Raw genomic sequence first — 7162 nt, 5'->3', positions numbered from 1 at the left:
ATGTGCCTTGACTCTGAAACCTCCCTCACGTCATAAAATTATCTTATATTTTGTGCTTGGCACATTTCACCTCAAGAAAAATACCACCTATAGCAGGGATGGTTGTATTATGACGCTTGACTCCAATAATCTCCCATGCAACTCTCATTCTGTAACTAAAAAAGAAGACAAGAATAGGCATAAGCGACTATCCAACACATTTTCCCACTTTGTATTAAGATATCTTACCTCTATACTCCTAGTTTTGAAGAGGATATTTCCACTTCATCATTTTGGGTTTAGATGTGTATATTACAGGTCAATCACTCAATCTTGATGCAACATGTTACTTTGTTAGCTAGTCACAAAGCTAGCATGAGTTTAGGTAAGCCATATTTGTGTTAGCATGGTCATGAAAATCACACCCTCCTCATACGAGTGCACCCCCATGTCAGCTTGACACCTACCTACACAGTGATTTCAAGAAGCATTTTGTTTTCTTTCCTTAGAATCGCTCCCACATCATATGTACATTAGAGTAATTTTGAGGTCTAAAATGGGCTTCCTAAGGAAATTATAAAATAATAGTGGAAATAATAAAATAAGATTAGAATACATCATCAAAGTTTAGAAGGAAAAAAGAAAAAGAAAAAAACTATTTTTTTAACTTATCTCCCTATGGTTTTACTCAAATTTTGAGTGGGAACACTCGTTGGATGTAGAATTTGATTCCTCATCCAAGGAGTACCCATGTTGCATACTTTCGATGGACCCTGCTACACAAAAAGTGATAAAGACATGAAAAATGTGATTGCAATCATGTTTTTGTATGTATTTCTCATTTTTTGTGTAGGATGATCCATCAAAAGTATGCAACATGGCTACTATTTTGATGAGGAATTAAATTTTTCATCCAACGAGTAATCTCGCTTTAAATTTGAGTAAAACATTAGGGAGATAAGTTGAAAATATGAGTTGAAAAAGTAGTTTTATTATTTATTTATTTTAATCTTTTTACTTTTTTACTCCAAAAATGGTGAATCATCCCGCATGGTTGACATCATCATCTTGAATCCTATTGGTTCTTATAAATTTTATTTTGGTTGTACATTTTTCTTAGAAGGCCCATTTTAAAGCTCAAAATTCCTCTAATGTGGCCTCATTTGTATAAGCTCGACAACCACAAATGCACTAGTTGTCTTACAACCTTCTTGTTTTATATATCATAATTCTATAATTTTTTACCCATTTTCAAGAAAAAAATTTGTCACTCCATTTCATACAAGGGTTATTGATGTTGGCCACATTTTTCCATACAGGGGTAAGAATATAATCTTTGTCTACACACATAACTTAAACAACACTTGGTCCATGCCTTTCCAGCCTTACCTCATTGTGTTAAGTGGCCCCTAGCCCACATTCTCACCACTCAAGCATAGAAACACTATGAATTGTCACATGTAGCATGGAGTTAAATTGATTTGCATAACCCATTCAATTTCCTTTGTCAATTTATGTCACGACCTTCCCGGGAAACAATTAATATTAATTTGTAAAATCTCTTGTGACTATGATTTTTGTCTCCCTCATGTTCTTAATTCACTTGTGGTTGATTTCCCGGGAAAGTTCCAGAAGCCAACACTTTGAGCATATCCTATCTAGAAAGCACATATTCATTCACATGCTTACCATTTGTTTCCTTGTGACCTAAAACAATATTCCCTAATTTGAGTTATTTACATAATCATACTCAAAATGAAATACCATGCAATTTTTTAACTTTATCTGAAACCCTAAACTCAACTTAAGTAATAAATTATAAGGCTTAGTGACTAGTTCATCTAATTATGTATTCGATATTTATATACTTACCCAGTCTCATAAATATATACTTCTTCCTACTGGCATTCATACCCTACTTTATGAAGAAAAATTAATAGCCTCGGAGTATTATTTTGATCTTACTCAGTTGCATATATTTAATATGTCTCTCACTATATTCTACAAAATATATTTGTTGCACATTTCACCTCACATTAACACTAGCTATGCTTTGATTTACAAAGGGAAAAGTTTTCAAGACTAATTCCCTATCGCAGTACACATGCTCACATCACACTTGTGTTAATTTCATGCATGAACAGATCCTTCCCTATATATATATATATATATATATATATATATATATATATATGCAAATGAAAAACAATTTTTCTCTTATGTGAGATATGAGTTCGAGTAGTCATTATTTTTCCAATCATATATTTATGATAATGGATGCATAATAATTCTTCTTGATTATAGTACAATATGAGCTTCTTTAACAGAGATTCATACGGAATCAAAAGAGGGCATAACAAAAAAAATAATATGTCATGGAGGGAAAATAGGAAGAAAATTATCAATTTTTCTATTCATTTTGATTTAGACTTTGAGGAATTCACCCAATTAACTCAAACTGATCATTTTTACCTCAAAGTTCCTCCTCCCCCTCCTCCTATTCCACATTCTTCTCAGAACATGCCTCTTCGTCATCTGATTATAATGGAATTTCCACACCCTCAGGCACCAACATCCAACATAAAATGATGGTTGTGAAGCCAACACAAATAGGTTTGCATCTGAATTTTCTCATTTCCTTACCATTTCGCATCACTCTGGTCATGCTATTATCATCCCTCCTTGGGAACCTTTTACTTTTTCTCAAGCCACTTCATTTCATACATGATAGATTCTAGTTGATTAGTTTTGTCATATGCACATGTGTTAGATAGTCATGAGTGGTAGTAAGATGTGGTTGTATGCATTCCTCTTGTTGTATTATGTTAGATAACTTGATGATTATGTTATATGTTGTTGATGAGTATGTTAGAGGTTAACTTCTTGTTGTTATATGATATTTAGCTTGATGACTAGGTTATATGTTGTTGATGAGAGTGATATATAACTTGTTGTTGTTATATGCTAGTAACTTGATGATTAGGGTTATTACATTAAGATATTGATATTATATGTATCATGCTAAATTGGATTGGCCTATGCAGATGTGATTATTATGTATGAATGATAATTGTTTATGATTTTATGATGTGAACATGTTATTTAGTAAGTATTATGGATATCATGATCTTATTTGTGTTTGAGTTGATGTGTTGTGAAGTTATATCATGATAACTATATTGAGTGTGTAGACAAGATAGCCTCACCTGAGATACATTAAGGTATGAGATTTCTTATGTCATTTATCTTGTGCTTGAATGTTTGATTAATCACATGATATGAGTATGTGTCTATAAGGTTGTAGTAAGAAATGGTCTTGTTTTAAGATGGTTTTACTTTCACATTTGTGTTGAGATAGCTGACATGTACTTGAGTATAATAGGTGACAATTGCAGTGTTATGTATAATGACTGTGAGTTAAGAATGAATTATGACATGATTGCTAGTCTTGGTAAGGGTTGATTTCAAATTTATAGATATGATTGTCTTGATATTTGGAACATGTGTTTGACATGTGTAAATAGTGTAGGAAACATGCTTGGTATTAGCATGACAAGGTAATAGTTGATGTGTTTATATAACTAACAATTGGGTGATGTGACAGGGTATAGTAACACTCAATTACAACAAGGAAAAGGTCAAAGAAAGGAATTGGGCAAGACTTATTTTGGTTATGTTTGGAAACCCTAATTCAAAAAAAATGAGTGCTTTACATACATAAAGTATTATTAACCTTAATCTTGTCTGACATTATGTGGATATGTGCTAGAATCATGAACTTGTATTTGACAAGTATATTAGCTAGTCTCTAGTTATAGGTGGATATGTCAAGGGAATTGGATTCCCTTGAGAGATGGTGTGGATGTGTTCAGTTGCATGCAACGTGCTTGGCACAACAAGGTAAGGTAACCAATGTATTATTACGTTTATTTAAGCACTGACAGTTATGTGTTGATGGCATTATGATGCAAGGGATTGCATGGAAAATAAATAGCCATGGAATCTTGAAGAAGGCTCAGGTTGAGCTTTCCCTTGGAAGCACTGGGTACCATGGGGATTCAGTCATGGTGTATGTTGTTAGTCTTGTGATTTTGGTCTTTTGGTAATTTGTTGTTCTTGATTTTCGTTTTGTTGGTGTCTTGCCCATGGCCATGCCACTTTGGTTGTGGTGTCATATTGTTGTTGGTTTTCCATGGTTTTCTTCTTGTTTATTTACTGTATTTCCTTTTATGTTTTGATTCTTTGGAATTGTTTGGGAAAGAGGAAAGTTAAGGAATCTCAAGGAGGGAAGTTGAAGGTAAGAATATGATAATCGGTTGGATTGGTTCGGTCCACTGGTCTAAATGGATGATGGTGGGATAGTCATGAGAAAAGTAATCAGGAAAGGTAAAGTAAATATATTTTAGGTCCCAGATTCCTTAGCTACAATGGGAATTGTTATTCTTGATGTTGTACATGCATTGCATGGATAAAGGAAGTTCTCTTAACCTTGACCTTATGATATATGGTAATTATGTTGTGATCATGATTGTGTCAATGTATATATATGTATACATTTATGTTTGTAGGTATGTCATTTTCTGACGAGATCATGACTGTTTTGTGCTAATGTTATATATAAATGTATGTATCTATGTCACTGCCTGACAGGGTCATCAAGAATCATTCTTGTGGAGGAATGATTTCTTATGTAGGTGAATGGCATGAAGATATTCGTAGTCAATGAGGAATCAAGTGGGAAGAGTAGCCTAACAGATATCTGAGGTCAGTATCATGTGGATATGAAATATTATGTGATTATATTATTTCGATGTTTATGTTATGGATAGGTTAATGTTGAGAGATACATCAAAGAAATGAAAATAGTGTGATGCGTGGCATACAAGCATAAGCATGGATGGCAAAGAGACACTCGAAGCAATGTTCATTGGTAGAGACAGTATGGTTTCGGACGTGTGGTACTACTGTTGTGCATATATTGTATACATTGTACATATTGCATATGTGATGTTGTGCACATGTGGTGTTGTGTATATATAGTGTGTGTACATGTTATTATGCAATGTTATGTACAGGGTGGTACAGATAATGTTGTGTGAATATTTCATATGCAGTGTTGGGCATAGATGGTGCTATGTACATGTTAGGTATGTGGTGTAGTATGCATGTGGTGGTGTGTACATGTTATACATATGGTGTTGTGTACAGGTTGTGCATATGGTACTATGTACATGTGGTGCCGTGTACATTGTTGAAATTTCTAAGTCTGACACGTTAGAAATCCCTACTACATTATCTAGTTTATGTTCTCCTACTTGTTATTTTCATTAAGAAGTTGTTTATAAATATAAATAATGAAAATAAACACAAATGCAGCCTTAACTCATATACAAATCAGAAATTGAAATAACCAAGACAAACACACAAGGGACACCATTATTTTTTTACAATCGTCCCTAGAAAAACCAAATGCAGGAAAACCAGTGTAGTAGATATGAGGGTTTTATTATTATGCAGTTTCTGAATACAACTAGGGTGCCAAAAATGGCTCACCCAACAGAGAATGCCCTTGATTAGTACCTCTCCTCAGAGACAGATATTCTATCTGATCAATCATCGAATGAACAATCCCACAACAACTATGGCAACTTCCACTGGTCTTTGTCACTCTGCAAGGACTATGTCACCCTTCCCGGCTCACCAACACATAGTCTACCCCACAAAAATTCTTTCGGCACTACCTCTTGGCCCTGCGTCATCTCTGCTAGCCTTTGTGTTAGCTCTGAGACCCTCTGCGTTACCCACATTTGCCTCTTCAGCCTCTGCGTAGCTCCTAGCTGCCTCTACGTCAGCCTCTCTAGGCTCTGTGATGTCTCTCTGGAACTATCTTTGCCTCTTTGCTATGTATTCTTAGCCTCGTGCTGAACTACCCCTCATTGCAACAGATCACTAGCTTGATTCTCTCAGCAAAACCCTGCTCCAGAAAATCGAACTAATTGATCAATATGGTGTATCTCCAATTGACCCTCAAGCCTCTTATACTTTTCATGTTGAGTCTTCAACGGCTAAGATTAAGTCCCTAAGCAATGGCTAAGATTATATTTGGCTTGATCCATGTCATTTAGAACATTCTCACCCAATTTTATATTAATACCCATTAATATTTTAATTTTCCTAAGTTTAGACTTAGGAACCGTATTTAAAATATTAATTATTTTAATATCTCTCCAACCGAAAGGAATTTCCCCAAACCATTTCTTGGTCTTGGAGATATTATGTGCCTTAGCCTCTACACCAATTTTCATGGCTAGATCACATACGATGCTACCACAAATCAACACTCCCTCTTAGAAAGGAATGTTCTCTAGTAATGATCCATCACTAAAACATCAAATTGATCCTCCACATTGGTACCTGTGTTGATGCTTAGCCTGCTACCTCACATCCTCTGCATTGCTTCTCCTTGTACTGCTACCCATGACACTACCATTGCCATTTCTACATCTATACTACAGCTCCCTCTCAATATGTTTCCCATGTTGCCCCTAGCACTACCACTACTAATTGTTGCACTGCAACTCAATTACTGAGAAGTGGGTAACTGACTTCTCCCAAATACTGACATCTTAGTCAGTCTAGAAGCCTCGTGAAACTAAATTTTCCTCTGTTGTTATACTGTGCTCCCTATGTTGCCACTAAGTTGCTGCATCCTCCACTATGTTGCCTCAGATTTCTACACCCAAGAACTGCCTTGCTTCTCCACTACACTTTGCTCCACCTAACATCTGTCATTCTAATATTGTCGTTAAGGGCTCCCGCAGCCGGATATAATCAAAGAGTTTGGGCACCTCAAGGATCCTTCCCCTAATTTGTATTCCTCCTGACTACTACTCGATGTCTCCCCATCTCTTCTCTAGAGGTGCATAAGCACTTATGCCACATTCATCATCAGTCTCGACTTCTTTCTCCACCTTAGCTGGAGTTTCCTTAGAATCAGGAGCCTCTCCCTTATTCTTCTTCCTAGGACATTGGGATTCATAATGTCCCAATTCCCCACAGTGGAATAACTTCACCTTGGAGATGTCCTTCTTCTTCCTCTTCCCCTGTTGTCCCACAGATGCTAGAGTAGCATCCTCCTCCTCCTCTTTCTTGATTCGACTTCCCTTTCCACTACTCCCTACCT

Source organism: Pinus tabuliformis, chromosome 1_2 (assembly GCF_031772625.1).
Source record: "Pinus tabuliformis cultivar Carrire ecotype Pingquan chromosome 1_2, CPIR1, whole genome shotgun sequence".
Lineage (NCBI taxonomy): Eukaryota > Viridiplantae > Streptophyta > Pinopsida > Pinales > Pinaceae > Pinus > Pinus tabuliformis.
This window is presented reverse-complemented; position numbering follows the sequence as displayed.